Source organism: Humulus lupulus, chromosome 6 (genome assembly GCF_963169125.1).
Source record: "Humulus lupulus chromosome 6, drHumLupu1.1, whole genome shotgun sequence".
NCBI classification, from domain to species: domain Eukaryota; kingdom Viridiplantae; phylum Streptophyta; class Magnoliopsida; order Rosales; family Cannabaceae; genus Humulus; species Humulus lupulus.
This window is the reverse complement of record NC_084798.1, coordinates 213,653,230-213,680,457: the sequence shown is the minus strand read 5'-3', so window position 1 is coordinate 213,680,457 and position 27,228 is coordinate 213,653,230. Positions and strand designations below refer to the sequence as shown.

Below are 27,228 nucleotides of genomic sequence, written 5' to 3'. Positions count from 1 at the left end.
TAAGAATGTCAAAAGATTGTTTTAAATGGCTGATATGGTCATTTGCAATGAGGTATTTGACGAGCATGTCGTCAATGTAGACTTCCATCGTCTTCCCCAGCAAGCTGACAAACATCTTGTTGACTAGTCTCTGATATGTTGCTCCTGCGTTCTTCAATCCGAATGGCATGACCTTGTAGCAAAATATGCCTAAGTTGGTCATGAAGGCTGTCTTTTCCTGGTCGTCTGGATGCATCAGGATCTGGTTGTATCCTGAGTATGCGTCCATGAAGCTTAGGAGTTCATGACCGGCTGTGGCGTCTACTAGCATGTCTATGTGTGGTAATGGGAATGAGTCTTTTGGACACGCCTTGTTGAGGTCTGTGAAGTCAATGCAAACTCCAATCAAATTAGTATACCATGTAAATTCTTATGTGTTGACTGTGTAAATTCATAATCGGCTATAAACTAAGTTACATTCCAGGAATCAGTCTTCCCATCACGAAAGTCAATCGCCATCTGACCACGACACTGAATCTCGGCCTCTAAGGCAATATCAGTCAAACGACCTTCTAACATATCAACCTTGGTTCGAACATTGGCCAAGGTATCCAAAGTAGGTTGTAGTCGACTAGCATCTAGCTCCTTGGCATCCAATTGGGTCTTGAGATCCCCATTAAGTTTCTCAAGGTCTTGTTTACAAGTCTTCAATCCCTTGACCTCAGACCGCAGATCAACATTTTGACTCTTCAATGTCTTCACTTGTTTTTCCAGTTCTTGAACCTTTTCATTTGCCCACATAAGGCCTTGCATACCCTAACATGATAAAGAAAAAAAATAACAAAACAATCAATCAATCAGTCAGTCTGACTACCCATCATTATGAAATAAAATTGACAAATCAAACAAACCTGAAAGACGTGGGAAATGGAAGCAGAAAGCGATGACTTTGATCCAAGCTGATCAAACCTGTATTTGTCCTCGGGCCATAGTAGCTTATTAACCTCCTCAAGGTGAGGACCAAACTCAGAATGTGCTGAGGCGGATGACGGAAAAGAAAGCTCTATCTTCTCAGCAAACCAGTCAGACGAATCAGTTGGAGAAGTTCGCTTCTTCTTGTTCTTCCGAGTCTTTCCAGCAGTAGGAAGAGGAAGAGGAGGAGGAACTTCATTGACAACATCCTTCTCAGCACTTGAAGATGCAATTGCCTGCTTCTTACGTGCTCGTAGGCGTTCCATAGCCCCAGAGCCTGTCAGATTTAGGCGAAACGTTTCTCCAGCCATAAGAAGGTCTGCAAAATTTCGTTCGCCTAGCGTTAGTTCAGGCAGCAAAGACGATTCATACCCCAAAATCTCAAGACTTCGTGTGATAAGTATAATGCGAGATTGAATACGACTCATAGGAAGGGTAATACCTTCAGGATGACGAGGAACCTGACTCCACAAAGAGCTACCACGAAGATTCTCCTCAGACAAGATCACTTGCCACCTACGATCTTCTTCTCGAAACTCAGCAAATCGATCAACCCTTCCTTGAGCTCCTCGACACACCCAGGCAAAGGGGATGTTCACTCTGCCTACAAATTAAACAAAACAACCAGTCAGGAGAATGTCAACAAAAACTACATAAAGAAATTACTCATTTACGCAAGCACTCACTGGCTGAAGACCATGCATGAGGAATCTTACAGTCAGCCGGCAACCCCAACACATTATGAGAGACAAAAAAATATCGATCCTTCCAACGTTTGTCACAATCTTTCAGATCTACAATAAGGGAACTCTTCGATTGAGACAAGAATTGGTATCTACCCTTTTCCGTATGATGCTCCTTTAAAGAGTATGCAAGTAACGCCTCTTCGACAGAAAACTCAATGCCATGTTTCTCACTAAAAACTTCCATGGCCATCAGAACACGCCAGACATTCGGCATCAGCTGGCTGGGTGATACAGTATGATACTCACATACTTCTTTCACTAACCTAGGAAGAGGAAATCTGAACCCTTCCTTGAAAGGAAGCTCATACATGCACACCCAGCCAGGTAAATTCCAATTAGCCCGCTCCCCACCAGACGGGGCATGCAGACTAGCATAACTAGGTATATCGTAAGCCCGACGAAGCCAAGGCAAATCCTCTAAAGTAATCTTTGACTTCGGGTTATAGCCCAGAAGCATGCGACTAGAGAGACCACCAACTATAGGCCCATCACTATCCACACCAATGCCGACAATGCCAATAGGAATATTAGGATTGGTGCAGCTACCATCATCACTAGATGAACAGGTCATCCTACCAGAAGACCCAGCAAGACTGCCTCGATTACTGGATGACATGCTCGAAAGACCACCTAGAACAAATGCACTATCTAAGTTCGAGTGGACGTAAAAGTAATTATAAACACTATCGGCCTACCAGACAGCAAGACAATATAGAAAAAAAAAATTATTGACTAACAGAAAGACAGACAACTAGTTCTCATCTAACCATCCAGACGGTCGGACATAGGGTCACTCGTCCTAAGAGAATGTACTCACAAAGGCAAAACTATCATAATACATGGCAAACAGTAAAAAAAACGTGTTCCTACTATCAACAAAGATCAAATGCAAACAGCAGTAAAAAGTGAATCAAACTAAAGTTACAACTACAACCCATACAAAACGACTTGAAGATCAAAGAAGAACACGAAGAACGACATAAGAAAATTCAAAGAAAGAAAGGAAAAGGAAACCAACCTCTAGAGAGCTTTCCTCCAAGCCTTTAAGATAAGCCCCACCAAATGCTCCACCAAATGTGAAAAGCTTGTAAACAATGCTCACTTTTATAGGCTCAAAGGGACCTTGGATGGATGACAAGTGTCAACCATCCAATGGGGAAAATAGTACACCTACAAACAAACTCACCAAAAAGCATCTTTGGGTTTGGACATACTTAGTAAAATATAAACCCAGGAAAAATCATATAAAGATTGATAAAATTTATGAGCTCCAATCGGACCTGGCTCCCCTCATGCGCACAGTTCGTACCAAACAATATGCACTCTAGTCCGCAAGGCATTCGGACAATCGACCACTTGGCCGTGTATAGACCTGGCTAGTAAACATATTGACCGGACAGTCGGACTACCTAACTCACGGGCACATGCCACTCGGCCAAGGCCCGCGCGCATCAGCATGTCCCTCGGCAACTCGGACAACCAGCCAACTAGGCCCGCGCGCATCAGTAAGCCCCTCGACCACTCGGACAACCGGTCAGCCAGCCGCGCGCGTCAATAAACCTATCGGCCGCTCGGACATCCAGCTGCGCGAGAGTTCGTGTCACTCGGCTAGCGAGGTCTGCATGCATCCACAGCCAATCGGACACTCGGACAATCAGTCAGCCAGCGTGCGCGTCAAACCTCTCGGACGCTCGGACAACCAGCCGCGCGCGAGTGCGTGTCACTCGGCCAGCAAGGTCTGCATGCACCCACAGCCAACCGGACACTCGGCCACATGCACGTGACGTGACCGCATAAGGCCACGTACTCGGACATTCGGACATGGGTCCGGGAAACAATTTAAACCACGTAAATAATTGCTGAAAGGGGTAAATTGAGTCAAGGCATATTCTAACAATTTTCTCTAACTATTGGGGAGATGGATAAATTCTGATAGAATTAATTTCTTTTTTACTCTTTGATAAAGAATGAATTCTATACCAAAGAGTGAGGGACAAACTGTAGTGGACAAAATCTATATACTTGATAAATAATAGTCCAACAAGCAGTCAGTCAGCCCAATAAGCTATCTAACTAGCCAATAAGGCCCAAGCCCATGTAAAATAGGCTCGCATATACAAAGTACCATCCAAATACCCAAAACCATACCCGGACCCGAATTCGGATATACTCAGTCAGCCAGGGACCTTGAAACAGTCAAGGCTCCCATCGCGCTCGCCAAGAATCTCAGAACGAAACCACTTGGAGCGAGTCAAACGAATCAGAATGAGAAGGAGGACAATAAATAAGACCATCAGAGGTTGAGAAAAGGGATCAGATAATCACTGAACTTTCTTTACTCTCTAATTGAAACGAAGGCTACTCTATTTCTGAGCAATATAGTCAAGCAAGACTAATTAGTCAGTCTGATTGGACCTGACCTAGTCGCTTGACCCCTCCGTCATCGCCACCGTCACTCTGACCATTTTACGACTCCTCCATCCATCATCATTTCAATTATTTATATCTTAATTTTATTGCTTTCTATTAGCTCTCATTACAACCCGACTGACTTGAGCGTCAGAGTCCCTTTGGCTGACACCCCACTGGTGCTCCCAATTGAACTCTCGTCTCTCTTCTCTTTGTTCTTGACAGGTTGTTGGTGCCCATCTAATCAATTGTAGAAAATCACCTCTACAACATTAAGTTCATAAAAATATTAACTAAAACATTAAGAACATTAAATATACATTTTCAAGAACTAATCAAGAACCTTCACAGCAATCAAATTGATTATGTAAAATCAAAGACAATCAAAATAGGCAATATTTCAAGGAAACATGATTTGCCTGAGCAACTCACTCAGTTGACTCAACAAACCAATTACGAATCTAATTCACCATAAGAACCATATTCATTTTCGAAAATCTTAATTACTGCACTGTTTAGTGAGATATATGAAATATGCAAATCAGATAATTAATCACATAAAAAAATAATTGTCTTTATAAAAATACACATTTTTTTTTATCTTTTCTATACGAGGAAAATATTTCTTAAAAATAGAAAAAACAAATCAAATTACTCTTGATTCTCAATGAATTGCAGCTACAAAAATATGGTCCAAACAAGGCCTTAAAATGTATGTGGATGTCAAATTCATTACTTCTACACCACATAATACTTGTCCAAATTAGCATTCAGACACAAGAATTTTCCAACCCAAAATATAAGGTTAGAAGATTCATATAATTGGTGATATGATCAAGTCATATTGTTATGTCCCAATCCACAATAATAATACTTTTGTTTTACTTGAAAAGACTTTGACAAATTCATAACTAATTAATATGAAATGAAAATTCAAAGTCCCAAAAGTAAATGTTGAAAGAGCCAATTAATAGATGTGCATATTATGCCAAAAGAGTCGCCATTTGAAACAAATACTTGGTTGGATGAGCCTTATCATTTCTAGCATAAATTATTAAATTGTTAGGTTTGAAGTGGCCTAAGAAAATTCAATCTTTATTAATCATACTTGTAATAATTTTCTTTAATAACACACATAAATAAAAAAAAAATTAAAAAATGACCAAATTCTTTCAACAAAAAATGGTTATCGAGAATAGTGATTACTAATTGAAGTGATCATGATATAAAAATATGATATCAATGGTAAGAATCCTTTTGAAAACAATTCATGCTTTTTTTATATACATATAAATTTATTTTAAAAAAAAAAACAGAAAACAAAGAACTTGTCTGTATATATGCCCTTGCAATGGAATTGGAAAGTAAAATTTTATGTCAAAATTAAAAAATTTTATTAAACAAAGTGTTTAACCAACTGGAAAATCAGTTGCTGTAGCAAAAAGTAAAGAACTTACTTCAAAGGTAATTTTATAATTTTTTTTGTTAATCTATTATTCTATGTGACGGCCAAATTTTAATATGTTTACTCCAAATTTTATATATAAATCAATACTTACTTAACAAGAACATGCACAAATTAAAATGATGACAACCCCAAATTTCTCATTTGATTTTTATTTAATAAAAAAGTGCTAATTAGAGGTAAAAAAAAATACATTCAAATAATTTTGATAAAGTAAACAGTGAGATCGATTGATAGAATGAAAGTAACTATCACGAGCTAAAAAAATTCAGCTAACAAAACTTCATACAGTCAAGTTTTGGAAAGAAAAAACTCTACATCAAAGTCTTTAATGCAAGTCACGTCTTAGATCATATAGCAATATTTCTACAATCAATAGAAGTGTCAAAAAGTCTAGCATAGAATAAGATAGGATGAATCAATATTTCCAAACCCCCAAAAAAAAGTTTAGACAAACAATTATTAAAGTGGTTATGTTATGTATACTTTTGTTTTACATGGAAGACTTTAAGATGTTTAATAATGAGGTCCATAGTGTCTTAATGATAGATAATAAGAAGACGTAACGAATAAAATACCATATTAGTTTCCAATCTAATACATTGAGGTCATCCATTCTTATTCAAGTTTTTACACTTTTTTAAAAAAAAAAAACAAAGTAATTAAATCACCATAGATAGAATTGTAGAGAACAAACTAAATGGGTGAATTATTTCCATCAAATTAACTTATTGTCTAGCCAAAAGACATATAAACAAATTTATTAGCTACTTTTTAAGAAAGCAACCAACAAATGAGAGAATTATCCCAAGAAAATTAGAAAAAAAATTACACAATTGAGAAAACAAAGCAATAGCTTCCACTTGACACAATCAATCACTTGAGTCCCAAAAAAGTCCTTCAAGAAAAGCACGAGCGATCAAAAAATTGGCTTATAGACCACCTAAAAGACAAATAAGATTAATGAGGTAAAATTTCTTATACAAGTTAAATAAAAATTAAAAAAACCAACAAACTCTTTCAACCGAGATTACAAGTCAAAAAAATATAGCAAAAAAATCAAACCATAAATAGTCACTAAACTTATAACATCAATTTTTAAAAAAAAAATACTAATAACATAACAAAGTCAAATAAATATTGACACAAAACAAACCAAAAATAAAGTTGACACAAAGATAAAACTAAATTAAAATTGGCACAAGACAAAGCTAAAACCAAATTAGCACCAAGATTTCACTTTTATTTATTTTACTTGAAAGACTTTGAGATTTCTTCATTTATCTATTTTTATCATTATAATTTTGTTTATTTCTTATTGTGCAGTTAGTCCTTATAGGTAATTAATTGTGAAATGAGAAAAAGTTTGTTAAATAAAAAATGTCTTCTTTTACTAAGAAATTTTGTTTGCTTATTGAACTGCTTTCTTTTATTACAATTACGAGATATATTATTTTAAGTTTATAATTTATATTACCATTGAAAAGCTCTCCATGTTAACTCCTCACAATTGGATAGGTTTAATTAGATTTCATTCAAAATTCATATACTATTAATGGAGCGAGAAATGAGTTCTGGACGATTTTTTTTTATCTAATTGACTTATTTATTTTGAAAAGGATGGATATACATATCAAAAAAGCAATAAACTACAGAGGTGGCAAAATAAGTGTAGGAACTTGCATGAGATTCATATTTTTACCTCAAATATCATTTTGAACTATGTGTTTTGCAAAAGTTACTAATTGGACATTCTATTTTGTTAAATGACAATTTTGACTCTGTATTTTGCAAAATGAAACAAAAGAATAACCTGAGTCTGATTTTGGTCAATTTTTTTTAAAATATGACCAAAATACCCTTGAGATTCAATTCATGAATTATTTATATAATTAAAAATACATCTTAAATAAAAATTATATAAATTCATTTTAAAATAAAAAATAATTAAACAAAGTAACCCAAGTTGAATCCTTGGTCTCCTGTATTGCTTCATCTTCTTCAGGTGTTGTTGTCGGAGGGGTGCATTGCAAAGTCACATAGCTGAAGTCGTCGGTGCGAGACAAACTGGTGGAAGGAGATCAGGCCAAAGTCGAATCCTGTAGTGAAATCGTTGTCAGAAGGAGATCTGGATCTAAGGACTGCAGAGGTTCGACAACACTTGGATCTGACGTGAAGGCAGAAATCTGACAATCCGATGGAAGGAGGCTGAAATCCGAGGATTGCAAATTATATTTTACCTCTAAATTATTTAAATATTATATTTTTAAATATCCTTATTAATTAAAATAATAGACAAAGGAGATAAAAAATAAACAAATATTTAATTTAGAAAGAGAGACTAAAAAGAACTAAAATAATAATAAAAAAATGTTTGAAAGAGAGGTAAGTCTTAACTACATGTAGAGTTGAAAAATATAGTAAGCCAAAATAGAGGAGTGATTTAACTCTTCCAATGGAGTGTATTTTTGATAATTTTGAGCTCAATTTTATAGTTTTAGCTATATATATATATAATATATATATAGGACGAAGATAGAATTACAAGATTTATTCGAACCTGAAACACAAGTTGAGATGACCCAATATTATTATTATTTGAATCAAAATCTTTCCTCAAATTATATTTGATTTCATTTAATTATAAAGTCAATACACATTCCTACTTGCTGAAATAGAATTGTGAGTTGTAGAAAATTTGTTGACTTGACATGTGTTTGTTGACTTGGATTAATAATTCTTCAATTATTTTGTGACGCCCCACGTCACTATGGCTCTGATACCATTTGTGACGCCCCACGTCACTATGACTGCTTTCTGGAATGACGACTGGCCCTACAAACTAACACGAGTCTTTCCAGCGTGCTTTGTCCTCACTTGCATGCTTCCTGGGAAAACTTCCCACGAGGTCACCCATCCCTAGATTACCACAGGTCAAGCACGCTTAACTTTGGAGTTCTCAAGTGATGGGCTACCAAAAAGAAAATGCATCTTGTTGATATAGGTAGTACCTATCAATCTATTTAAGTCATTTTCAACTGTGTAGTCCCATACCTACACAGTCTTAGAATCATCACACTTGACATTCCCCAGGCGGTGTGGGATTGCACAGCTTACCCGATCTTTCCCCTTGCGGATCACGAGATTCAAACTGTCATAATCACCCCCCCTTACGGGCCCGACATCCCCGTCGGCCACACTTCTGGCTGGGTTAAGGCTCTGATACCATTTGTGACGCCCCACGTCACTATGGCTGCTTTCTGGAATGACGACTGGCCCTACAAACCAACACGAGTCTTTCCAGCGTGCTTTGTCCTCACTTGCACGCTTCCTGGGAAAACTTCCCACGAGGTCACCCATCCCTAGATTACCCCAGGTCAAGCACGCTTAACTTTGGAGTTCTCAAGTGATGGGCTACCAAAAAGAAGATGCATCTTGTTGATATAGGTAGTACCTATTAATCTATTTAAGCCATTTTCAACTGTGTAGTCCCATACTTATACAGTCTTAGAATCATCACACTTGACCTTCCCCAGGCGGTGTGGGATTGCACAGCTTACCCGATCTTTCCCCTTACGGATCACGAGACTCTAACTGTCACATATTTATTACACACTATAGGACCAACCCAAAACACAAGTTGAGGTGACCCAATATTATTATTATTATTATTATTGAAGTTGAATTTTTTTTATTATATTGTATTGAAGTTGAGATTCTTTTTCTGTCTATTTTTTATATTATTATTCTGATAGGTCATGTTTCAAAAGTGGAATAGCATTAGATTGTTGAATTATATGATTTTTTTGTGAGTTATAAATGTTACAATTTTATAAATTTACCTCTTAAATTTAATTTTATAATTTTTTTGTTATTTCGAAACCTTATCCCTCACGATTTTGCTTTTACAAAGTGTAATAATTATGTTTTAATAATTTTTATGATAATTTAGTACTTTTTTTTATCTTATTTATAAGTCAACATTATTTTCTTGACAAATAAGTGTAGGAACTTGCATGAGTAATATTAAAATAAGAGCACTTCCAACAGGTGTTTTATTATCCTTCAAACTACCTCATTAAAACTTACGTTTTATATTTTACCTCAAATTTTTACATTACACCATACATGAATTTTTTTATATTTTCTCTCTACATTATTTAAATATCTTTATTAATTAAAATAATAGAAAAATGAGATAAAGAATAAACAAATAATTAATTTAGAAAGAGAGAACAAAAATGACTAAAATAATAATAAAAAATATTTGAAAGAGAGATAAATCTTAGCTATATGCGGAGTTGAAAATACGATGAGCTAAAATAGAGGAGTGATTTAACTCATCCAATATATATTTTAATAGATTGTATCACTTGAATTCGAGATAATTAGTATAAATATATATATATAACGGAGATAAAATTACAAGATTTCTAACCCAAAACACAAGTTGAGTTATTTGAGTCAAAATCTTTCCCTAAGTATAAAATCAATACATTTCACTTTGTTGATTAAAATGGCATGAATCAATTTGTTGACTTGAATAATTCTTCAATTATTTATTACTTATATTCTATACCACACACACTATAGGACCAACCCAAAATACAAGTTGAGGTGACCTATTATTATTATTATTGAAGGTTAGTTTTTTTTTTTTCTTGAAATTGTATTGAAGTTAAGATTCTTTTTCTGTCTATTTTTTTTTATTATTATTGTGATAGGTGATGTTTAGAAAGTGAAATAGCATTAGATTGCTAAATTATAGGAATTTTTTGTAAGTTATTATTTAATAAATTAAATAGTATGGGATTGTTTTAAAGAGAAATTTGTTACAATTTTATAAATGTGTACATAAATACCTCTTAAATTTTATTTTATAATTTTTTGTTATTTGGAAACCTTATCCCTAAAAATAGTGAGTTTAACAAAGTGTAATAATTATAATTTAATAATTTAAAATTTTCAACATAAAGTAGATTTTTTTTTAAAAAAAATCACGTCGTTGATGTATTGTGCTCGTGGAAGACTGATATCAATCAACAATATAATTTAGTCTGATATTTCATAATATAATTTAGTCAATTATATATATTACAGTCAATTAAAATATAAAAATATAATTTAGTCTGATATTTCATAATTATATATATTACAGTCAATTAAAATATAAAAATAAGAGAAATAACACTGCACATAAGGACTGATGTCCTAGAATTATTTAATTTCTGTTTTTTTTTTCAAAACCAGGAGAATGAGATCTGTAGGTATTTTCTAATATAATTTTTTTTTTCAACATTATTTTCTTGACTATAATAAATACATGTCATCAGCTAAGTGAAATTTAATCAAGCAAACGTTGGGACTAAACAAAGTTTTATTATTTTAACTAATTAACTCTCTTGCCTATATATATGGATGATCAGCCACAATATATAGCATATAACTCATCCAACATTAATATTTGAATTTCTGCTTCTCTTCCATTATAGTGAAAATGATGGGTCAGTTTTCATGGCTCTACTCTCTCATCATTCTCTTCTTTTTCTTCTTTGTTACTTCTTTGTCTTCTCCTTCTCCACCTCCATTGTGTCATCCCCATGAAAGCTCTGCTTTGCTCCACTTTAGAAACTCTTTCACCTTCTATAACGATACATGGTTATGTATGGAGTTCTATGGGATTAATAATCCTAATAATACAATTTCATGGAACAAAAACATGGATTGCTGCAAATGGAGTGGAGTCACATGTGATGAGGTCACAGCTCATGTCATCCGTCTTGACCTTACATGCAGTGGCCTTCAAGGCATTCTTCACTCCAACAACTCTCTTTTCTCTCTTGCTCATCTCCAATCTCTTATTCTCTCTCACAATCTTTTTGATGATTCAAATATGGTTCACCTTGACCTTTCTTACTCTGGTTTCACTGGCCATGCCCCTCTCGAATTGTCTCACTTGTCCAACTTGGTTACACTTGACTTGAGCAGGAATAATGATTTGAAACTAGAGACATCTAGCTGGAAAAGAACTCTAGCAAACCTAACAAATCTCAAAGAATTGTTTCTTAGATATGTTGATATGTCTTCTACTTCACCTGATTCCTTTATGAATCTGTCAACTTCTTTGACATCTCTTGATCTCAGTAGGAGTCAATTGCAGGGGAAACTTCCAGAAAATGTTCTCAGTTTGCCAAACCTTCAGCAACTTGATTTGAGTTACAACTCATATCTCAATGGTTCTTTTCCACAATATAATTTGAGCAGCCCACTTAAAGTATTGAATCTTTCTGAATCTGGAGTCGTGGTAGATCAACCTCATCTTTGTAGAAAGTTGAAGTACTTACACATTTTGTCTCTAAGGAATTACAATTTCTTGAAACTTTCTCCCACATTGCTTGACAACTGCACACAAATCACTTCCTTAGACCTTTCTAGTAATAATTTTGGTGGTTATATCCCATGGTCATCCATTTTCAATCTACAACAACTAACCTTTTTGGATCTTTCAGGGAATAATTTTGTAGGCCCAATTCCAGAAATTTGTAATAACTCAACAAAACATTCATTTTCGTGTGTCTCTTCAAAACATCAACTAGTGGGCTCTCCTCCATTGAATTTTAAATCTCTATATTTATATGGAAATGAGCTTAATGGGACAATACCATCTTGGTTATATTCCCTTCCATCTTTACAATATTTATATCTAAGTTCCAACAAATTCAGTGGTAGCATTCAGGAATTCCAACATAATTCTTTGATATCTCTTTATTTAGAGTATAATAACTTACAAGGTTCTTTCCCAAGATCAATTTTTCAGCAAGTCAATCTCACGGATTTGCTTCTCTCCTCAAATAACTTGAGTGGTGTCGTTCAATTTGATCAATTTTCAAAGTTAAAAAAGCTCTACTATCTTCATCTTTCTAATAATAGCTTATCATTGGTATCTAACAATAATAATAATGATACTTTGCCCAATACTCTTTCTGAATTATATTTGTCAGCATGTGGTATAAGTGAGTTCCCGTACTCCTTAAGAAGCTTAGAAAATTTAGGAGTCTTGGATATCTCCAACAATCAAATTGAAGGCAGTGTTCCCAAATGGCTGTGGAATGTGGGTAAGGATTCATTGCAATTCCTAGATATTTCTCACAACTTTTTAACGCAAATAGATCAGATTCCATGGAAGAATCTACAATACATTAACCTCCGCTCCAACCGACTTCAAGGTCATCTTCCAATCCCACCACCTTATACATCGTTTTTTTCAATCTCAAACAATACATTGGATGGGGAAATATCACATTTGATTTGCAATTTCAGTTGGCTTGAAGTCCTTGATTTGTCAAATAACAATTTGAGTGGGAACATTCCTCCATGCTTAGGAAATTCAAGTCTCTATGTGCTAGATTTGCACAAGAATAAGCTTCATGGCATCATTCCTTCACATTTTGCAAAGAGAAACTACCTAGGTGTTTTGAATCTCAATGAAAATCAATTGGAAGGGTCCTTACCAAAGTCTTTGTTCAATTGTAAAGAGTTGGAATTTTTAGATATTGGAAACAACAAGATAAATGGATCATTTCCCTGGTGGTTGGAATCTCTTCTGAATCTCCAAGTTCTTATCTTGAGATCTAATAGATTTCAAGGTCCAATAGGCAATCCCAAGGTGAGACATCCCTTTCACAATTTGAGAATTATGGATCTCTCTGGCAATGAATTCACTGGTCATTTGCCGCAAAAGTATTTTAAGAATTTTTTGGGAATGATGAATGCTACTTCACATTACTTGAGCTACATGCAAGCAGATTTTGGTGGTGGTAATTATTACGAAATTAGTTCGTTGACAATAAAAGGATATTATGCTGAGTTGGAGAAAATTCAAACCATGCTTATAGTCATTGACTTCTCAAGAAATAACTTCACAGGAGAGATCCCAGAATTACTTGGTAAGCTCAACTCACTCAAAGGGCTCAATTTTTCACATAACAAGATCTCTGGTAGTATTCCACCATCTTTGGGAAATTTGACCAATCTAGAATGGTTAGATCTCTCCTCAAACAAGCTTGTGGGGAAGATTCCATGGCAATTGGCAGTAAATCTAAATCAACTCCAATTTTTAAATCTTTCTGTGAACGAATTGGATGGGCTTATACCTCGCAGTCGACAATTTGATACATTCACAAACGATTCATAAAAAAAGAATTTGGGCTTATGTGGGTTTCCAATTTCAGAATCATGCAACGAGACCACCACACACCAATTTCGGCAAGAAGACGATGAGGAACATGTGAATGGATTTGATTGGAAAATTGTGTTAATGGGATTTGGAAGTGGAATGATTATTGGAATTTCGATGGGATACATGTTCCTTTCAGATAAAATCATTGATGGGCTTGTCAAAACAGTGAAAGGAGAATAATGACATCTTTTGGCAAAAAGATCAAAGCAGAGGAGGACTCGTCAAAATGTTGGAATTGAGAGAAGACATTAGTTTACATTTTTAGTATATTGTGTTTCATTTTGTTTAAATGTATGTTGTTTGTTATTGTAGCTCGTTATTATGCAAGTTTGTGTTTAAATGAATTTTAGTCAACTTTACAAAACTGTGTTGTTTAAATGAACTTTTTTTTTTGTTTCATTTTTATCTATACACTTATAAAGTTTCCCAAATGATGATAAAAATGGTTGTTTCTTAAATAAGACAAGAAAATGTATAACTCAAATACAATTACAAAATTAATTTATGGTTTGGACATACATTTCTTCCCATTGCAATATATTCCTCTTTTTTGTTTTCAATAAAAATACTTTACTTGAATGAAAAATAAAACTAAAAATAAAGAGATGATGTGCATTACAATAAGATAGAGAATTTTTCTTTTTAATTTCTTTGGTAAGAAACTAGGATAAGAAAAGAAAAAAGCCATATTAATTACTTGATTAATTCATCCAAATAATAATACAAATGTTTGGTTTGTGTTCATGTTAATCATAATATATCTATATGCTCACCTTTTAAGGAAGTTTTTTTTTTTTTTTTTGCATAAATTAAGTAAATGATTGTGTTTTTTGAAAAGTGTAAAAAATAAAAAAACAAAAACAAAACAAACATAATAAGACCAATACTATTTTATGCATACTAGACCACGTGATATAAGATTTGGGTCGAATAAATTTTATCATTATCTCACACTGTACTATTGAACTATTATTAGTATTATCAATAAAAGTTTTTATTTCTACTTTAACAAAATTACAAATAAAATGGCAGACCATAGATCTCTTTTTATTGATGCATTACATATAAGGATCTTTAAACAAGATTTGTTAATATATAAAACACTGAGCACTAAACAAGATTTCATTATACATCATTTTATAGATTAATCAATTTATATCCGCCAAGAAATAATTTTTAAATACTCAACATAAAATAATTATAAAAAAACACAAGTGAGTAATAATAAATTTATTCATTATATAAAAAAATTATATTGTTAATTATATATTATTGAAACTATCATTTAAAAGTTTTAATAAATTAGGATGTATCAACCCAATTCAAAAATGACCACTTCAAAATAAAGAAAAGAAAAAAAAAAATCGAAAATGACAACATGGATTGAGGAAGAGTTTACATAAGTGTAAATTCATTTATCAAATTAATATCTTTGTGACAAAAAATAAAAATAAAATTTACTCACAACTGACAACCAAATCCAACCTGATAATTTTGTCAAAAAAAAAATCCAATGAAATTTTGTTAAAAAAAATATCCTAAAATCAACAACCTCCTCTCATGTACACAACAATGACAATGACTAGTATCAACCTTTAAGGGTATCATTGTCATTTCATAGAAATTTTCTCCAAAACATGAAAGGCCAATGATATTTACACTTTAATAATCTATATAGGCACCCCATATATTAAAAAAACTTAAAATAAATTATTTTCTTAATTTTTTTTATATTCTTTGATTTTTTATTTTATTTTTGTGTTAATTTAATCCACTTTATTTTCTTATTTTCATAATATTTTAGAAAATAATGTTCAATATTTTTTTACAACTTTTTACTTTTATTCAAATATTTTATTGTTTTGATTTTTTATGTCTAAATATTTAAATTATATTTTATTTATATGTATTTTTAGAATATGCAAAAGAAGAATTTTTTAAAAAAAAATAAGCATAAGTTAAAAAAAAGGATATATTTTATATCAATTTTTAATAAAAATAGGGTATTTTAATCAAATTTTGGGGTGTTAATATAATGCCCCTAGATGAAATTGAAAAGATAAATGACAATTTATAATCACAAACACAACTAAGAGATAGAGTAAGATGGAGGTACCATAATTTTTTTTTAATTCATTACATGTTAAAATTCATGATGTATATAGCACAAAACATGTCAATGAATAATTTGATATAATAATAAATTTTAGCAAACAATAAATACTTATACAAATGAATCATGAATTCATAACGAATAGCATTACTCTTTGAGGAGAATGCTTTGTAGAAATAACATTAATTAATGAGAAAATTTATTTGTAAAATAATTTTCAAGAAAACTATTTGTAAACTAGTTTTATTTAAGGATGGTTAAAGGCTTATGTTGATATATCATTTGCATAGTAATTTTCTCAACAACACCAAAGATTACAAAATAATTTCACCAAATGTTTTTTTCTTTTTTGCCATTACAGAATAATTTTCAAGATCGATTAAGCAACCCTACACATCATTCAATATAAAAACGAGATTATTATGCTAATTTCACTTTCTCACATCATTAAGTCAATTTAAATGTCTGTTATAACAAAAAGTAAAGTTTCCTAAAGCTAACTGAAAAACACTACACATCATGACAATCCCTTAACAATAAAGAGTCCTAAAGTTCCTATTTCTATGACAAATAGATTATAATTCAGATTTCTAAAAGTCCTATAAAGATTTCATGAGATATCTATTCATGTTAAAAGAAAGGATATGCTCTTTAACATTTTAATTTCAATTGATGTGGCATATTAGTTGCAACAGTAGAATTGGTGGATTTATAGCATTCATGATTCATCGAATGAATGTATGACAAACTCATTTGTTGCATCAATTGTTATTAAAGGTCGTGATCTTTAGCATTATTCGTAGTTAAAATAACATCGAAACATTAAGTATTTTTCACTTTTGTAAGTGGTCAAATGTTTGAATCAATGGATTCATATGCCTTATCCCATTTTTTGTCTCCTCTATATCCCACCACTCAATAGCAGCCAACTCATTTAAAGTGACAATCAATGCACATGTGAAAGTAAATAAAAAAGAATTACCACTTTAATGAGTTAATTGTTATTCTATGATCCAACATAAAAGGGATGAGAAAATGGGAACAAGAGATTTGAATTTTGAATCAATGCAATTCGAGTCAAGACACAAAAACTTAGGGGATGCCCAAGAATAAGTGTTAAACAAAGTAAGTTTGGCACCATAGTTACTTACCTTCCATATGAACATGTAAAAAGACGTTATTGCAACTTTGCTACTCAAATCAAGTGACTTAGCATTAGTCCAAAGTATTGAAGCCAAAATTGTGTCCCAATACCTAGACAAGGAAACATACATATAATAAGTCAACATTCATACAACCTATCACTATTGACCCCTTAACATTGTAGCAAGCAGAAAAAACAACAAGCAATTTCAACTTTGCTCCACAGGAAGCCGGATGATGCTCCCTCTAAAAGTGCAAATGTATAAGCAATTTCAAGTAGTGAAATGCATATCCAAAACACCTACACAATATGATTTAGTATGGAAACAAAATGATAGGATGTCGTATATCCTATCTCCATCAATATCAGGTATATCTTATACATTATTCACCAACAAATAAAAATAAGCTATTTTATTTACGACAGAGTTACATGTGCCCAAACCAAAAGTATAAATAGATTTGGAAAGCAAACCACTTAAAAGTTCAATAGAAATAGAGAAAAAGAAGTTGATACTTTAAATAATGTTATAACAACAACTGAGAAAGCATCTGGTCTCATAAAGACATGGGTCTGAAAAGCAATCCATATTTCAGTAGTTGAAAAACCATTGAAATTTGAAAGTGCATTGACCTTACCACATATCTAATATATTGTGCATTAAATAGGCTGCAAATACAAAATGATAAGTTTGTGGTAACTATATTAGATATGGGGCAGGTTTGGACACTTTCACTCTAAATCGTATTGAATTAACTTCTGGTTTTTAGAGAAGTTGCCTTCCTTTTAAATATCTTGGAATGAAAATTTGCTCCAAAAGGTTATCTTCAGCTGATTGTGATTTTTAGTGGATTGAATGACTAGCAGGATTAGAACTTAGAGTAGTAGAAATCTGTCTTATGCTGGGCGTATGGTACTTGTTAGGATTAGTTAGCATTAGTTAGTTAACACTGTTCTAACAACCATTCTGTTATTGTACAGTTCTTGTAACTGATTTGTACAGCTAGCATCTAACTAACCCTTGTATATAATTGCTCTGTAATTTACTGTTTAATTCAATGAGAATTACATCATTTTACTCATTCAATCATATTCCTTACATGGTTTCAGAGCCGATCTGATTCTCTCAATTTTCTTCTCGTTTTTTTTTTCTTTCCGTTTCCGCGAACTCTGATTTCTCAATTTGTTCTCTAATTCATGGCGAATCCTACTGGTTCTTCGACTCCATCGTTTTCTCCAGTCGTGTTTTCACACAATCTCTCTGTCAAACTTGATCTTCATAATTTTTTGCTTTGGCGACCTCAAGTGTATGCAGCAATTCGTGGCCATTCTCTTCAAGATTTTATTGATCCAGACTTCCCTGTGCCAGAAAAGTACCTGACTGAGATTGATCGATTTGCAAGCAAGGTCAATCCAGAGTATCTCAAATGGGAGCAGCAAGATCAGCTCCTATACTCGTGGTTATTATCTTCAATGACGGAAGGGATTCTTACTCGTGTAATTGGTGGCAAGACATCTGCACAAGTTTGGGCGATTCTTGATACATACTATACAACTCAAACCTCAGCTAAGGTAGATCAATATCAAACTCAACTCAAAAACATCAAGAAAGGTTCGCTGTCTTTGAATGAGTATCTTCTTCGTATCAAAACTCTAGTTGATAAACTGGAATCTGTTGGCCAGTCTATTTCTCCAAAAGAACATATAAGTGCAATTTTCAATGGTCTACCAGCTGACTATGATGTGTTCATCATATCGATTCAATCTCGGACACAAGCGTACACGGTTGCTGAAATCGAATCTCTGTTGCTTGCTCAAGAGACGCGACTGGAGAAGCACAATCTTGAGCTTGATTCTGCACCAGCCATGGCGAATCTTGTGAATAGTAACAATTTAAAGAAGAGATCGATGTTTCATAATCCATTTGCAAATTCTCAGTCGTTTATCCCTTCATCTGGATCTGGCCGTTCTCATGTTCCTACTGCTCCAAATCGACCTTTCTGGAATCCCTATGCTACCGGAGGTCGAGGGTTGATTCCCAGCATGCCTTCTCAATCTGGTGGTTCCTCACGAGGAGGCTTCCATACATCAGGCGCATCACGACCTATTTGTCAACTTTGTTCTAAGCAGGGTCATTTTGCTTCTAAATGCTACATGCGATTTAATCCTGATTTCCCTGGATTTGGTGCTGGTCCTACTGATAGACAACAGTCTCAGATGTCAGCTATGGTGGCCACGGCTGATATGGTGAATGATCCATGCTGGTACCCTGATTCTGGAGCAACAAATCACTGCACCAATGATGATTCGCATTTGGCTCAGAAACAGGAATATCTTGGACCTGACAAATTACATGTGGGTGATGGTAATGGTCTGATGGTGTCTAATGTTGGTAAGGCTTTTATACAATCTCCTTCATCTCCTAAATTTTTTGTCCTCAATAATGTTCTTCATGTCCCATATATCACAAAGAATCTAATTTCAGTATCTCAATTCACAAAAGAAAACAAAGTATTCTTTGAATTTCATCCTGACTTTTGTCTTGTGAAAGATCAGGATTCCAAGGAGGTCCTGATGCAAGGCAACCTCAGTAATGGCCTCTATGCTTTCCCTACAACATCAAAATTGTTTGGTTCCACTGCTTCTTCAACTTCTTGTCGTTCTAATGTGTCTTTTTCTACTGTTTTGTCTGTTCAAAATAATGCTTCTGCTTCTGCTTCTACCTCTTGTAATGTTGATTGTGTTTCTTCCAAGTCTGAATTTCATTTGTGGCATAGCAGGCTGGGTCATCCTGCAGCCAAAACTGTAAGAACTGTTTTGTCATTGTGCAATTTGCCATCTTCTAATAAAACAGTCTCTGATTTTTGCAATGCATGTTGTTTGGGTAAAATACATAAGTTTCCATTTCCAATTTCAGAAACTGTTTATGATTCTCCCCTGCAGCTCATTCACTCGGACCTTTGGGGTCCTGCTCCCATCACCTCTTCAAATGGATATAAATACTATATTCATTTCATTGATGCCTACTCCCGGTACACTTGGGTTTATCTTTTAAAAACCAAATCTGAAGCCTTACAAACATTTATCAATTTTAAAACTCAAGTTGAAAATGAGTTTAATTGTAAACTAAAATCGTTTCAATCCGACTGGGGAGGTGAGTATCGTGCATTCTCGTCATATCTAACTCAGCAGGGCATTAGTCATAGACTCTCATGTCCAACTACACACCAACAAAATGGTGTTGCTGAGAGGAAGCATAGACATCTTGTAGAAACAGCCTTGACACTTTTAGCAAATGCATCCATGCCTATGAAATATTGGGATGAAGCTGTAAGGACTTCTGCTTTTCTTATTAATCGATTACCTTCTCATGTCTTAGCTAATCACAGTCCTTTTCAAATGTTGTTTAACAAACTCCCAGATTACACTCAACTAAAAGTGTTTGGCTGCTCATGTTTTCCTAACACTAGACCATATAATGCACATAAGCTACAATATAGATCTATTGAATGCACTTTTTTGGGTTACTCTTTGAAGCATAAGGGATTTAAATGTCTTGCACCTACTGGTCGAATCTTTATTTCTAGAGATGTCATCTTCAATGAACATCTTTTTCCTTTTGCCTCGGCCAGTTCTACTCCTCATGCTTCTTCTACTCCTAACTCTTCAAAATCAACTTCGGGATCCATCCCTACAACTAATAAAGTGCACTCTACTCCATCTTCTACTACCACTATATTACTTCCTGAGACAGTGTCTCAATCTCTCCCTTTACATACTTCTTCCATTACTCCATCTTCTATTCACCCGACTCCCACTTCCTCTCCTACTCTATCTCAAAACTCCACTCCGCATGTCCCATCCAGCTCACTTCCTCCTCCATCTAACTCTAATCTCAATTCTGTGAATGACATTGTATCTGCAGCCATACCAACTTTACCTACCACAGAAACTACCAACATCCACAAAATGGTTACAAGGTCCAAGGTAGGTGTTTTTAAACCACCAGGCTTCATTGATAAGGACTATCCATCACGGGTATGCAGACTTCATAAGGCTCTTTATGGTTTAAAACAGGCACCTAGGGCCTGGTTTGATAGGCTCAAACATACATTGCTTACCTTTGGATTCACGGGTGCCAAGTCAGACCAATCTCTGTTCATTCGTGTTACTCCATTTCATACAACTTTCATCCTTGTTTATGTGGATGATATTTTGCTTCTTGGAAGTTCCTTTACTGAGATTGACATAATTGTTGCTGAGCTTAATGCAGCCTTCTCTCTCAAAGATCTTGGAGAAGCTCAATACTTCCTTGGCATTGAACTCCTCAAGACTCCTACTGGTATTCATCTCTCTCAGCGAAAATATCTCATTGATATACTTCATCGGGCCAAAATGGAACATGCCAATCCTTTACCAACTCCTATGACAGCTGGAGAAAAGTTAACTGCTCAAGGCAGTGAGATTTTTGATGATGTCTCTACTTACAGGAGTTTGGTTGGTGCCTTGCAGTATGCTACTATAACTCGTCCTGAGTTATCTTTTGCTGTTAACAAGGTGTCTCAATTCATGCAGGCGCCCTTGCTATCTCACTGGAAAGCTCTAAGAAAAATACTTAGATATATTCGGGGCACTTTGGATCATGGTCTCACCTTTCACTCCAGCACTTGCCTTGATCTTGTTGGGTTTTGTGATGCTGATTGGGCATCAGATCTGGATGACAGGCGATCTACATCTGGGTATTGTGTAATTTTTTTGGTCAGAATTTGGTGTCGTGGGCTTCTAAGAAACAGCATACAGTATCACGTTCTAGCACGGAGGCTGAATATAGAAGTCTTGCTCATCTTACTGCTGAGATGCTCTGGCTTCAGTCCTTACTTTCTGAGTTGCAGTTTCCTCTTCCAACAACACCACTTGTTTGGTGTGACAATTTAAGCACGGTTCTCATGGCTGCAAATCCAATACAGCATGCTCGGACTAAACACATTGAGTTGGATCTCTATTTTGTTCGTGAAAGGGTGTCCAACAAACAACTCATTATCAAGCATATCTCTTCATCTGACCAAGTTGCTGATGTGCTCACAAAGCCTCTTACCGCTGCTCGTTTTGAATCTCTTCGGCACAAACTTAGAGTGTCTATTCTATCCCCTCTAAGTTTGAGGGGGGATGTTAGGATTAGTTAGCATTAGTTAGTTAACACTGTTCTAACAACCATTCTGTTATTGTACAGTTCTTGTAACTGATTTGTACAGCTAGCATCTAACTAACCCTTGTATATAATTGCTCTGTAATTTACTGTTTAATTCAATGAGAATTACATCATTTTACTCATTCAATCATATTCCTTACAGTACTCATAAACTCAGTTCTTCTTTCCATAAACTCCTTTTGGTCTCAGATTGTTATCCTACCTAAGGGTGTTGTTCAGAAAATTAATCAGCTATGTCATGCTTATCTTTTGAAAAGTATTGCTTTATGGAATCTTTGTGCTATGGGGAAACATGTTTGGGTTATCTCTAATAAGAAAGACAATCTGTGGGTGAAATGGGTTAATGCAGTCTACATTAAACAGTGTAGTTGGTGGAATTATGAAGCCCCTGCTGATGCTAGCTGGTATTGGAAAAAAATAATGCAGACTAAAAACAAACTTAAGCAAGTCTTTACTGAATTAGAGTTCCAGACCTTTTGTTACACTGTTGTTGAGACTTACTCAAAAATAAGGTCGAAATCAGGTGGGTTGTGGCCTTTTGCTCTGATTTGGGATTCTTTCTGTACCCCAAAGCATAGAGTTATATATTGGTTAGCTTTGAGACTTCGGCTTCCAACGAAGGATAAGCTTATTCGATTTGCAGTGGTGAGTTCTAGTGCTTGTATGCTTTGTGAAGACTATGAGGAATCACACTCTCACCTTTTCTTTTCCTGCTGTTACAATAGGAAAGTTAAGGATGAAATAAGTAAATGGCTTGACTGGAATATGAGGAGTCAGGACTTGTTTTGTTTGGTTAAGCACCTAAAGAAGAGGAAAGTGTCTCAAGGAAGAAAGAAAGTTTTCATGAGTACTATTGCTGCCTTAGTCTACTTCATCTGGCAAAGTAGGAATAGTGTTCTATGGGAGCATAAACTCCCTATGGTCCAAGTTACTGTTCATAACATAAAATACTCTGTGTCATAGAATTCAATTGATGAACACTAACAAATTCAATAGAATAGATAAGGATTGGGTGGAGCCATTATACAAATATTGTAATTAGTTGGTTGTTCTTGTCTAAGTTGTAACTTGTTTTTGTGTTCAATACAATTTCTTCTGATTCTCCAAAAAAAAAAAAAAAAAATAGTGTGTGAATCAAATTTTGGGGTGCAAATATAATCACTCAATATGAAAGAGCAATGATATTTACACCCCAATAATCAATATAGGCACTTCATATATTAAAAAGAATTAAAATAAATAATATTTTTATAATTTATTCTTAACATATTTTTCTTAATTTTTTTAAATTCTTTAATTTTTAATTTCTTTTTTTTTGTGTTAATTTCAATCACTTTATTTTCTTATTTTCATAATTTTTTTTAAAAATAATGTTCACTATTTTTTAAAACTTTTACTTTAATTCATATATATTTTTTTTGTTTTAATTTTTTATGTCTAAATATTGAAATTGTATTTTATTTATATGTATTTTTAGAATATGCAAAAGAAGATTTTTCTAAAAAAAATACAATCATGGGTTAATAATAAAAAAAAGAAGATATATTTTATATTAATTTTTAATAAAAATAGGGTGTCTTAATCAAATTTTGGGGTGTTATTGTAATGCCCCAAAGATAAATGACAATTTATAATCACAAACACAACTAAGAGATAGAGTAAGAGGGAGGTCCTGTCACTTTTTTTTTTAATTCATTACATGTTACAATTCATGATGCCTACATAATAGCACAAAACATGCCAATAAATAATTTTATATAATAATAATTTTTAGCAAACAATAAATATTTTACATATGAATCATGAATTCATAATGAATAGCATTACTCTTTGAGGAAAATGATTTGTAGAAATAACTTTAAAGAGAAAATTAATTTGTAACATAATTTTCAAGAAAACTATTTGCAATCTAGTTTCGTTTTGAAGGATGATTAAAGGCTTATGTTGAGATATCTATTCATGTTAAAAGAAAGGATATGCTAGAAATTTTAACTCTTTAACATTTTAATGTCAATTGATGTGGCATATTAGTTGCAACATTAGAATTGGTGGATTTATAGCATTCATGATTCATCGAATGAATGTATGACAAACTCATCTGTTGCATCAATTGTTATTAAAGGTCGAGATCTTTAGCATTATTCATAGTTAAAATAACATCGAAATATTAAGTATTTATCACTTTTGCAAGTGGTCAAATGCTTGAATCAATGGATTCATATTTCTAATCATATTTTTGGTCTCCTCTATATCCCACTACTCAATAGCAGCCAACTCATTTAAAATGACAATCAATGCACATGTAAAAATAAATAAAAAGAAATATCATTCAATGGGAACAAGAGATTTGAATTTTGAATCAATGCAATTCGAGTGAAGACACAAAAATTTAGGGGATGCCCAAGAATAAGTGTTGAACAAAGTAAGTTTGGCACCATAGTTACTTACCTTCCATATGAAGATGTAAAAAGATGTTATTGCAGCTTTGCTGCTCAAATCAACTAACTTGGCATTAGTCCAAAGTATTGAAACCAAAATTGTGTGTCCCAATACCTAAACAAGGAAACATACATATAATAAGTCAACATTCATACAACCTATCACTATTGAGCCCTTAACATTGTAGCAAGCAGAAAAAACAACAAGGATAGTGATATTTATGTGACTCAAATATTAATATGTAACAACTTTGCTCCACAGGAAGCCGGATGGTGCTCCCTCTAAAAGTGCAAATGTATAAGCAATTTCAAGTAGTGAAATGCATATCCAAAACACCTACACAAATATGATTTAGTGTGGAAACAAAACAAGGTTTCCAATTTAAGCCTAACCCGCTTTTGACCTAAGCGCACGGTAAATGATAGGATGTCGTATATATCCTATCTCCATCAATATCAGGTATATCCTATACATTATTCACCAACAAATAAAAATAAGCTATTTTATTTATGACAGAGTTGCATGTGCCCAACCAAAAGCACAAACAGATTTGGAAAGCAAACAACTTAAAAGTTCAATAGAAATGGAGAAAAAGAAGTTGATACTTTAAATAATGTTATAACAACAACTGAGAAGAAGCTCATAAATGAAGTTGCAAAGATGATAGGCATTGAGAAAGCAGCTGGTCTCATAAAGCAGCTGGTCTCTGAAAAGCAATCCATATTTCAGTACTTGGAAAACCTTTGAAATTTGAAAGTGCATTTGATCTTACCACATATCTAATATAGTTTACATGATCACTGTAATGACTAATATATTTAGCTATTATAGATGTTTCAGTACTTTTTGTGCAATTCTTCAACAAACTGGGTTGGAACCCAACAAAGCAATGCTTTTCTCTGATACATTGTTTGCCACATATGAACCTGTTTTCTCAAAAATAGAAACAAAAATTCTCACAGTAGACTATACAAGCAGTACATTGGAAATTGTTAATTTAAACCCAATAAACTATCCCAATGAACAGAACTTTTCTTTCAAGAGCAAAGACAAACATATATTAAAACCAATGGTAAGAAAGCTTCAAAAAAAAAAAGTAATGCCTAAAACAAGGTTATATAAAAAAGTAATGAGCAGTGAGAGGTAAGGTTTTATGTTAAAAATCTTATTAAACCAAGTATTTAACCAACAGGAAAATCTGTTGATGCAACACAAGCACAAAAGCAACAAAGAAGTTACACTTCAACATCAATCATAGTTAAGAATATATGTGAGTACTAAACAGGGCAACTCATCCAATTTTATTTCATTTGGCTAAATGAGGCACTTAAAGGGAGAAAATTAAGTGATTGGATAAAGATCTTCCAAGAAAAGGAAGAAAAAAAAGACAAGAAGGAAAAAACAAATATGACATTCTATTATACTAGAAACTAACTAATGCTTAAAATATATATATATACATATATATATATATATAAAACAAGATAAACTAACAAAGGGCTATAATAATCATATAAAACTAGAACCAAACACAAGTAAATTTACGAAAAACAATCATATAAAATGTTAGCATAACATGAGTCATAAATCCTACCTGAAAAGTCAACATTATTTAGATTGTACCTTCTCCAATTATTCTCACATGTGAATATATATACCAAGCATTAGACTAAACATACCAAAAAGGCAGGTCCTAATATCTACAGAAATGTTAAAATCATAAACTGAAAACCCCAAATTTGTGCATTAAACAGACTAAACTTAGTGTCCCTCAGCCTTGTCAAATGCTCAAAATAAGAAGAAAGGGTGAAATAAAAAAAAAATGCAGTGCAATAATAGACAAAAAAGTCTTAGATGAAACATATGAACAAATTCAAGTTTTTGACATTAAAAATATAAAGAACAACTTCTGAGTAAAGTTACAAGTAACCCAAAACACACAAAACAAAAATCAATCAAAGAACAGTAGAGATATAAATCTATGAGTCCAAAATAAATAAATAGAGGCTAAAACCAAATAAAGTAGTGCATCAACAAATGGACAAAAGTGGGAAAAACAAACCTTTTGCTAATATATAGAAGGAGTGGTAAAGGAGCCCAGAAGCAAAGAATCCATTGGCATTTTGCTTGAACCATAAAACTTCCTCAGTTCATGGCGATGGTGATGATGATTCTAAGCCTCATTTGATTAATCCGAGTTCTGGGTTTTTTCAAAGATTCAATTTTGGAACAAGAGGAGTGAGTGAAGTGCGTGTGAAAGAGTAGACAGTCTTACTGACCCAATTTTTATTTTTGTTTGTTTATGCCCTTTAAATATTCCTTTTTCCATTTGATCTAATGTTTAATAAATAAATAAAACTAAATCCAATGGCAAAAATAAAATAATAAATAAAGAATGTCATTTCTGCAGTCCCTCACAGTCAAAATTTTAAAAAAAAATTGGATTAGTGGAGCATAAGCAGAATATAGTAACAGAGTATATTAAGTAAATGGTTGAATAATCAAGAGTCATT

General features: G+C 33.5%; 1 long non-coding RNA gene across 1 annotated transcript; it reads right to left on the bottom strand.

Moving 5' to 3' along the window:
• Window positions 1-7,489: 7,489 nt before the first annotated feature.
• On the bottom strand, window positions 7,490-26,982 carry LOC133784474 (uncharacterized). The gene is made up of 4 exons (XR_009871360.1): window positions 26,778-26,982; window positions 24,725-24,829; window positions 17,075-17,177; window positions 7,490-7,779 (listed from the first exon to the last, which is right to left on the bottom strand). It is a non-coding gene; the product is annotated as an uncharacterized LOC133784474 (long non-coding RNA).
• Window positions 26,983-27,228: the final 246 nt, after the last annotated feature.